Source organism: Hyla sarda, chromosome 3, assembly GCF_029499605.1.
Source record: "Hyla sarda isolate aHylSar1 chromosome 3, aHylSar1.hap1, whole genome shotgun sequence".
In the NCBI taxonomy this organism is placed as follows: domain Eukaryota; kingdom Metazoa; phylum Chordata; class Amphibia; order Anura; family Hylidae; genus Hyla; species Hyla sarda.
Window position 1 is genome coordinate 98,109,013 of NC_079191.1, and position 11,078 is coordinate 98,120,090.

Sequence of the window (11,078 nt, forward strand, 5' to 3'; positions counted from 1 at the left end):
CATTTTCCTTACAAGTAGAGAGCTTCAAAGTTAGAAAAATGCTAAATTTTCATGAAATTTGGGGATTTTTCACCAAGAAAGGATGCTAGTAACGCCGAAAATTTGTCACGAAAAAACAATCTCAGAATCAGAATATTCGGTAAAAGCGTTTTAGAGTTATTAACGCTTAAAGTGACGGTGGTCAGAATTGTGAAAAAGGGCTCAGTCCTTAACCCCTTAAGGACCCAGCCATTTTACACCTCAGGACCCGGCCATTTTTTGCAATTCTGACCACTGTCACTTTAAACATTAATAACTCTGGAATGCTTTTAGTTATCATTCTGATTCCGAGATTGTTTTTTCGTGACATATTCTACTTTAACATAGTGGTAAAATTTTGTGGTAACTTGCATCCTTTCTTGGTGAAAAATCCCAACATTTTATGAAAAATTAGAAAATTTTGCATTTTTTTAACTTTGAAGCTCTCTGCTTGTAAGGAAAATGGATATTCCAAATAATTTTTTTTTTTTTATTCACATATACAATATGTCTACTTTATGATTGCATCATAAAATTTACGTGTTTTTACTTTTGGAAGACACCAGAGGGCTTCAAAGTTCAGCAGCAATTTTCCAATTTTTCACAAAATTTCCAAACTCACAATTTTTCATGGACCAGTTCAGGTTTGAAGTGGATTTGAAGGGTCTTCATATTAGAAATACCCCACAAATTACCCCATTATAAAAACTGCACCCCCCAGAGTATTCAAAATGACATTCAGTCCGCGTTTTAACCCTTTAGGTGTTTCACAGGAATAACAGCAAAGTGAAGGAGAAAATTCACAATCTCCATTTTTTACACTCGCATGTTCTTGTAGACCCAATTTTTGAATTTTTACAAGGGGAAAAAGGAGAAAATGTATACTAATATTTGTAGCCCAATTTCTCTCGAGTAAGCACATACCTCATATGTCTATGTAAAGTGTTCGGCGGGCGCAGTAGAGGGCTCAGAAGCGAAGGAGCGACAAGGGGATTTTGGAGAGTACGTTTTTTTGAAATGGTTTTTGGGAGGCATGTTGCATTTAGGAAGCCCCTATGGTGCCAGAACAGCAAAAATCCCCCACATGGCATACCATTTTGGAAACTAGACCCCTTGAGGTACGTAACAAGGAATAAAGTGAGCCTTAATACCCCACAGGGGTTTCACGACTTTTGCATATGTAAAAAAATAAAAATAAAATTTCACTAAAATGTGTTTCCCCCCAAATTTCACATTTTTGCAAGGATTAATAGCAGAATATACCCCCCAAACATTGTAACCCCATCTCTTCTGAGTATGGAGGTATCCCATAAGTTGACCTGAGGTGTACTATGAGTGAACTACAATGCTCAGAAGAGAAGGAGTCATATTTGGCTTTTTGAGAGCAAATTTTGCTCGGGGGCATGTCGCATTTAGGAAGCCCCTATGGTGCCAGGACAGCAAAAAAAAACCACATGGCATACCATTTTGGAAACTAGACCCCTTGTGGAACGTAACAAGAAATAAAGTGAGCCTTAATACCCCACAGGGGTTTCACGACTTTTGCATACGTAAAAAAAAAATAAAAAAAATCACTAAAATGTGTGTTTCCCCCCAAATTTCACATTTTTACAAGGGTTAATAGCAGAAAATACCCCCCAAAATTTGTAACCACATCTCTTCTGAGTATGGAGGTACCCCATAAGTTGACCTGAAGTGCACTACGGGCGAACTACAATGCTCAGAAGAGAAGGAGTCATATTTGGCTTTTTGAGAGCAAATTTTGCTCGGGGGGCATGTCGCATTTAGGAAGCCCATATGGTGCCAGGACAGCAAAATAACCCCCACATGGCATACCATTTTGGAAACTAGACCCCTTGAGGAACGTAACAAGGCATAAAATGAGCATTTACCCCCCACTGGTGTCTGTCAAATCTTTGGAACAGTGGGCTGTACAACATTTTTAATTTGCACAGCCCACTGTTCCAAAGATCTGTCAGACACCAGTGGGGTGTAAATTCTCACTGCACCCCTCATTACATTCCGTGAGGGGTCTAGTTTCCGAAATGGGGTCACATGTGGGGTTTTGTTTTTTTTGCGTTTGTCAAAACCGCTGTAACAATCAGCCACCCCTGTGCAAATCACCTCAAATGTACATGGTGCACTCTCCCTTCTGGGCCTTGTTGTGCGCCCCCAGAGCACTTTGTGCCCACATATGGGGTATCTCCGTAGTCGGGAGAAATTGTGTTACAAATTTTGTGGGGCTTTTTTCCCCTTTACCTCTTGTCAAAATGAAAAGTATAGGGCAACACCAGCATGTTAGTGTAAAAAGTTTATTTTTTTTACACTAACATGCTGGTGTAGACCCCAACTTCACCTTTTCATAAGGGGTGAAAGGAGAAAAAGACCCCCAAGATTTGTAAGGCAATTTCTCCGGAGTATGGCGATACCCCATATGTGGCCCTAAACTGTTGCCCTGAAATACGACAGGGCTCCAAAGTGAGAGCGCCATGTGCATTTGAGGCCTGAATTAGGGATTTGCATAGGGGTGGACATAGGGGTATTCTACGCCAGTGATTCTCAAACAGGGTGCCTCCAGCTGTTGTAAAACTCCCAGCATACCTGGACAGTCAACGGCTGTCTGGCAATACTGGGAGTTGTTGTTTTGCAACAGCTGGAGGCTCCATTTTGGAAAGAGTGGCGTACCAGACGTTTTTCATTTTTATTGGGGAGGGAGGGGGGCTGTGTAGGGGTATGTGTATATGTAGTGTTTTTTACTTTTTATTTTATTTTGTGTTAGTGTAGTGTAGTGTTTTTAGGGTACAGTCACACGGGCGGGGGGATTACAGCGAGTTTGAGCTGCCGCGCAAAATTTGCTGCATCGCAAACTTGCAGCCCAATACTCACTGTAAGCCCCCTGCCCATGTGAATGTACCCTGTACATTCACAGGGGGGGGGGGACCTCCAGCTGTTGCAAAACTACAACTCCCAGCATGCCTGAGAATGTTTGGGAGTTGTGGTTTTGCAACAGCTGGAGGCACACGGGTTGGGAAACACTGAGTTAGGAAACAATGTTTCCCAACCAGTGTGCCTCCAGCTGTTGCAAAACCACAACTCCCAAACATTCTCAGGCATGCTGGGAGTAGTAGTTCGGCAACATCTTTAGAGCCAGATGTTGCCGAACTACAACTCCCAGCATGCTTGGAGTTGTAGTTTTGCAACATCTGGAGGACTACAGTTTGCAGACCACTAATACAGTGGTTCCCAATCTGTGCCCTTCCAGATGTTGCAAAACTACAACTCCCAGTATGCCAAAACTGTCCAGGCATGCTGGGAGTTGTAGTTCTGCAACATCTGAAGGGCCAGATGTTACAGAACTACAACTCCCAGCATGCCTGGACAGTAAGGGCATGCTGAGGATGTGTAGTTTTGCAACATCTGGAAGGGCACAGTGGTCTCCAAACTGTTGACCTCCAGATGTTGCAAAACTGCAACTCCCAGCATGCCCAGACGCCAAGGGCTGTCTGGGCATGCTGGGAGTTGTAGTTTACAGGGTCCTATTACAGCAATGCATGTCGCTTTACGGCGACGTGCATTGCTGTAAAGGGCCCGACCGCGGCTGAAGATCTACTCACCTGTCGCCGCCGCCGCCGTCTAAATCGTCTGGATCCGGGTCTTCAGGGACGAGGTAAGTACCGGGGCCGGGCCCCAGCACTAACCCGTCCCCCGCCGCGTCCTCCGGTCTTCCTCCCGTCCTCTCCGGACTTTCAGGGGCCGGGCAGGGCGGGAGGAAGTAACCGCCCCCCCTCCTGCGATTGGTCGGTTAACTAACCGACAGATCGCAGGGGATCGGAGGAGGTGGCCAGCTTGCCACCTCGCTCCGATACTCCAGCATGGTCCTGGCTGTCTACGACAGCCGGGATCATGCGAAATTACCGGGCGGTCGGGTCCCAGAGACCCGATCAGCCCGGTATCGCCGCAGATCGCAAGGGCGATTTCCCTTGCGATTTGCGGCGATCGCCGACATGGGGGGCCTACATGGCCCCCCTCGGCGTTTGCCCTGGATGCCTGCATGACGTATGCATACGTCATGGGTCCTTAAGACCCAGGGTGTGAAGACGTATGCATACGTCATGGGTCCTGAACAGGTTAAGGGGTTAAACAAGTCAAAATGAGGCTCAGTTGAGTGGCCTCCACATGCCCATATGACCTCCCTACAATGCCTGGGCATGCTCCTGATGAGGTGGCGGATGGTCTCCTTAGGGATGTCCTCCGAGACCTGGACTAAAGCATCCGCCAACTCCTGGACAGTCTGTGGTGCAACATGGCGTTGGTGGATGGAGCGAGACATGATGTCCCAGATGTGCTCAATCAGATTCAGGTCTGGGGAACGGGCCAGTCCATAGCATCAATGTCTTCCTCTTGCAGGAACTGCTGACACTCCAGCCACATGAGGTCTAGCATTGTCTTGCATTAGGAGGAACCCAGGGCCAACCGCACCAACATATGGTGCCACAAGGTGTCTGAGGATCTCATCTCGGTACCTAATGGCAGGCAGGCTACCTCTGGCAAGTACATGGAGGGCTGTGCAGCCCCCCCCCCCCCCCCCCCCTCAAGGAAATGCCACCCCACACCATTACTGACACACCGCCAAACCAGTCATGTTGGAGGATGCTGCAAGCAGAACTTTCTCCATGGCATCTCGACTGTCACATGGGCTCAGTGTGCACCTGCTTTCATCTGTGAAGAGCACAGGGTGCCAGTGACGAATTTGCCAATCTTGGTGTTCTCTGGCAAACGCAAAATGTCCTGCACGGTGTTGGGCTGTAAGCACAACCCCCACCTGTGGACGTTGGGCCCTCATACCACTGCACAGTTGTGGCCTTCAGGAGGTCATTTTGCAGGGCTCCTCCTTGCAAAGGCGGAGGTAGCGGTCCTGCTGCCGAGTTGTTGTCCTCCTACGGCCTCCTCAATGTCTCCTGGTAGCGCCTCCATGCTCTGGACACTACGCTGACAGACACAGCAAACCTTCTTGCCACAGCTCACATTGATGTGCCATCCTGGATGAGTTGCACTACCTGAGCCACTTGTGTGGGTTGTAGCCTCGGTCTCATGCTACCACTAGAGTGAAAGCACCACCAGCATTCAAATGTGACCAAAACATAAGCCAGGAAGCATATGAACTGAGAATTGGTCTGTGGTCAGCACCAGCAGTACCACTCCTTTATTGGGGGGTGTCTTGCTAATTGCCTATAATTTCCACCTGTTGTCTGTTCCATTTGCACAACAGCATGTGAAATTGATTGTCAATCAGTGTTGCTTCCTGAGTGGACAGTGTAATTTCACAGAAGTGTGATTGACTTGGAGTTACTATGTGTTGTGTTCACTTTATTTTCTTTGAGCAGTGTATGTACGCGCGCGTGCGCGCGTATGTGTGTGTGTATATGTGTATATGTGTATATGTATATGTATATATATATATATATATGTATATATGTGTATATATATATATATGTGTATATATGTATATATGTGTATATATATATATGTGTATATATATATATGTGTATATATATGTATATATGTATATATATATATATATGTATATATATATATATATATATGTATATATATATATATATATATGTATATATATATATATATATATATGTATATATATATATATATATATATATATATATATATATATATGTATATATATATATATGTATATATATATATATATATATATATATATGTATATATATATATATATATATGTAAAAAAGATTTTTGTGGTACTGACCACTGCGTAGGTTAGGTCTCCCAAATTTAATTAGAAAGAATAATCGTAAAGGGAACCTTTAAAATATTGCTTTTAATTTATCCTTAAAAAATGTACAAAAAACAAAAAACAAAATAATGAATGAAAGATTTTTTTAGAAAAATTTTTTTGAAAAATTATTATTTTCTTGACCGCCACCAGTGTATATAATTTACTTTTGTTCAAACAATGTTCATAATTCCGTAATAATTCTGAAAGTTCAAACAATGTTCATAAGTTCCTGTGTGTTAAAGGTCTATTGATCAATCTCAGTATCGGTGCCTATTCACATAGGTAGCCGCTGTGCCTGCGTTATTCTCCTTTTCTTATTTCGGTATATATTAGGCGCATCCACATTGGAATACCAGTACAATACAACAACAATTCCGTAATATATTGCTCATAGTGCTGTGTTAAATTGCAATTAATCCCATATTGCTATATGCTTGTTCACATTCATGCCGGTTGCGATATGTTGGTCGTAGTCCACATGGGTGTGTTCATTAGTTTACAGGGTTAGTCGCCATCCCGGGCGTGTATCCAACACCCTATATGTGCGCTTGTTCGCACTCCTGCTAATGGATCGTCAACCTGGGTATATGTGCGAACCCCTATGTATGTGCTTATTCACACTGCTGCCGGTTGATTGCCCTTCTGGGCGTATGTCCAACACCTTATGTAGGTGCTCATTCACACTCCTACTGGTTATGATATTTGAATAATTTTCAGATTGAGGTTCTTAAATAGATCGTTTTATCACCGGCTAAGGCGTATATCCTCCACTCTCCAATTGGGAATAATTTAAATCACATATGAACATATACGGTCCTAGTTATTCGTCCTCGTATTTGTTTTATTTTTGTAGTTCTAATATCCAATCTGCGTTATTAGGTTTTAGCTTTCTGTTCACATTGGTATATTCATGTCTCAGCCTTTTTTAACCCTCTCCATGAGACATTCACAATCACCACAGCACCTCATTCATACAGTGTTATCTGTTAATTCCTATTATACTGAGGTGTATACATTCACTGCATTATAGAGCTTTATATAGTGAATATTCAGGGTGTAATTCATACACCTCGATTCTTCACTATTACTTGTAGTGAGTATATTACTATGTATGTGAGCCCTTCAATCATCACAATACCAATAAATCACCACATGCATATTTCACACAATTTGTAGCCTTTTTGTTACTCATGCACAAATAGATTCAGGTATGATTGGACGATTGCATGTAAACCTCTGAGTACGTAAAGACTCTGTTCACATTGTATTACGGTCACACATATTGTTCAGCATATATGGAGCCAATTGCAGATATGAGGATATTATCCAGTTAATAACTTGTAAAATTCAAACGTTAATAGTCATTGATTGTAGTTGTATTTAGTATGCACAGTCTGTAATGCGATTGTCAGCAACTTATGACCTTTATCATGTTGATATGTTTAAATATGCACTTATTTCTTTTTGTTATCCATTTGCATATTTGATATATTTTATACAAGTGTTCCGTAATTATTATTCACTTAGTATCATATTTCCTTTCCCACAGGAATCCATTTACACTTTGCATGCATGCATTGCCTTATATCTTGTTTAAGAGAGGTCAATAGAAAAAAGTGCAAATGGAAAGAAAAACCTGGTGTAGATCAAGGATGCAGTTCACATTGTCTAGGTTCGACGCGTTTCTTTTGCCAGGTCTTCAGGAACCATATTAGGCCATTTTCTTTCATCAGAAGTATAGAGCCATGTTGTTTGATGTCCGACACTGATGGCGGTCAGCACCAAATGCCGCCATTGTATCTTCTTTAAATAGGACGTCATTCCCACTCCACCCTCCTTCCTTTCTGGTTCTACCTATCACTGCTTGCTACGTCAGTTACCTGGCGTGTCTATGTGCAGAGAAGGTGATTGGGACCAGGTGTATGGGGGAGTGTATTCTGGTCAGGGTTAGGGTATTGCTACACGTTCTAACCATTCTGTCAGTTTCTGTTTAGATGGATTTATTGAGGCTGCAATGATATATTAATACAGGGATTCGCATTGTTACCGAGAAGCTGCTAATTCATTGACCGATCCAATATATAGCTATGTAAAATTATATATTTATTATTTACTTTATTTTGTTGGTCTTTCTTAATTTGTAAGAAGTATATTAGGGACACTAAGGAAAGGATTATTTATTTCTCATTTAAATGAAGCTTGAAAATGCTATGAATTCATTCAATCCCTTGGGTCTGACTGAATCCATAAGAAATGTCCATTTAGCTTCTACCTGCAGGAGAATTTTATCCCAGTTCCCCCCTCTAACTGGGGGCTTAACCACTTCCAGCACCTGTACCTTAAGTACTCTAGGGTCACCGTCGTGGCTACATGAGAAGTGATTTCCCACTGGGGTGTCTCTTCGATGCCTTATATCAGCCAGATGTTCCTGTACCCTATTTTTCAATGTTCTAAATGTTTTACCTACATAGTTGATCGGGCACGGACAACTTAACACATAGACCACCCCTTTCGTGTTGCAATTTGCCCAGTGCTTCAGGGGAAATAACTTTTGATTAGTAGCACTCACACAGTGATTACCCCTTTTGATATGTGGACATACAATGCATCCACTACATGGATAGGTACCTTTTGCTCCCGTTTTTAGCCAGGTCTCCTGGTTTGTTTCTGGTTCCAAATTGCTTCTAATGAGTCTATCTTTTAAATTTCTACCTCTTCGATATGTTATAGAGGGATCTTCTGGTAGCACTGTCGCCAGTGTCTTATCTGCCCTCAGGATCTCCCAATATTTTTGGAAAATTTCTTTTACCTCCCTCGATTTAACATCATAGTTGCCTATTATTCTGAGAATATCCTCTCCATCCTGTTTAGGTTTTGGAATCAATAGTTCTGTCCTAGGGCTATTAAGGGCCCTATGATAGGCTTTTTTCAGGACTTTATTGGGGTATCCCCTTTCCCTCAATCGTTGTCTTAACTCCATAGCTTTGATTTGAAATTCCGAAAGACTTGAGCAATTGCGCTTTACCCGTAGGTATTGTCCTGTCGGTATACCCTTCCTCAGGGGGAGAGGGTGATGACTCTCCCACCGAAGAAGGGTATTTGTGGCTGTCTCTTTCCTATGAAGCGTGGTCTCAACACTGTTATTAGTTGTCAATTTTATTTTAATGTCCAAAAATTCAATTTCATATTGACTAATCGTGTAAGTAAATCTAAGATTAAATGCGTTTTTGTTCAGACTTTGCACAAACTCTTCAAATTTGCTTTTGGATGACGTCCAAATTAGCAGGATATCATCTATAAATCGTATCCATAAACTGATATGTTGTGTCCATTCAGTCATTTCGTCTCCGAATACGGTTTGGTCCTCCCACCAGCCTAAATATAGATTAGCGTAACTGGGGGCGCAGGGGCTCCCCATAGCTGTTCCACGCTGCTGGTGGAAGGACCTCCCCTCGAAGACAAAATAGTTTTTAGTAAGGACAAATGACAGCAATTGGATGACAAAATCATTGTGTGGAGTGTATTGAAGTCCCCTAGTTTTTAGGAAGGACTCAGTGGCTTTAAGCCCCAAGTCATGTGGGATGCTCGAGTATAGCGCCTCTACGTCCAAAGACGCCAAATAAGACCCTTCCTCAAGCACTAACCCCTCAAGTCTTCTCAGTACATCCATTGTATCCCGTACATATGATGGTAATGAGTATACAAATGGTCTAAGTACTTGGTCCACATATTGACTTGGGGCTTGCGTCAAATTATCCACTCCTGACACAATTGGTCTTCCCTTCAGTGGGGGGTACCCTTTGTGTATCTTGGGAATAGTATAGAAGCATGCTGTTTGTGGCATGTCTGGTTTTAGATATTCATATTCGGCATTACTTATCAATTTCTCTATTTTAGCTTCATTCAATATCTGTAGTAGCTCAGCACTGAATTTTTTTGTAGGATTTTCCGGCGCCCCCAGTTACGCTAATCTATATTTAGGCTGGTGGGAGGACCAAACCGTATTCGGAGACGAAATGACTGAATGGACACAACATATCAGTTTATGGATACGATTTATAGATGATATCCTGCTAATTTGGACGTCATCCAAAAGCAAATTTGAAGAGTTTGTGCAAAGTCTGAACAAAAACGCATTTAATCTTAGATTTACTTACACGATTAGTCAATATGAAATTGAATTTTTGGACATTAAAATAAAATTGACAACTAATAACAGTGTTGAGACCACGCTTCATAGGAAAGAGACAGCCACAAATACCCTTCTTCGGTGGGAGAGTCATCACCCTCTCCCCCTGAGGAAGGGTATACCGACAGGACAATACCTACGGGTAAAGCGCAATTGCTCAAGTCTTTCGGAATTTCAAATCAAAGCTATGGAGTTAAGACAACGATTGAGGGAAAGGGGATACCCCAATAAAGTCCTGAAAAAAGCCTATCATAGGGCCCTTAATAGCCCTAGGACAGAACTATTGATTCCAAAACCTAAACAGGATGGAGAGGATATTCTCAGAATAATAGGCAACTATGATGTTAAATCGAGGGAGGTAAAAGAAATTTTCCAAAAATATTGGGAGATCCTGAGGGCAGATAAGACACTGGCGACAGTGCTACCAGAAGATCCCTCTATAACATATCGAAGAGGTAGAAATTTAAAAGATAGACTCATTAGAAGCAATTTGGAACCAGAAACAAACCAGGAGACCTGGCTAAAAACGGGAGCAAAAGGTACCTATCCATGTAGTGGATGCATTGTATGTCCACATATCAAAAGGGGTAATCACTGTGTGAGTGCTACTAATCAAAAGTTATTTCCCCTGAAGCACTGGGCAAATTGCAACACGAAAGGGGTGGTCTATGTGTTAAGTTGTCCGTGCCCGATCAACTATGTAGGTAAAACATTTAGAACATTGAAAAATAGGGTACAGGAACATCTGGCTGATATAAGGCATCGAAGAGACACCCCAGTGGGAAATCACTTCTCATGTAGCCACGACGGTGACCCTAGAGTACTTAAGGTACAGGTGCTGGAAGTGGTTAAGCCCCCAGTTAGAGGGGGGAACTGGGATAAAATTCTCCTGCAGGTAGAAGCTAAATGGACATTTCTTATGGATTCAGTCAGACCCAAGGGATTGAATGAATTCATAGCATTTTCAAGCTTCATTTAAATGAGAAATAAATAATCCTTTCCTTAGTGTCCCTAATATACTTCTTACAAATTAAGAAAGACCAACAAAATAAAGTA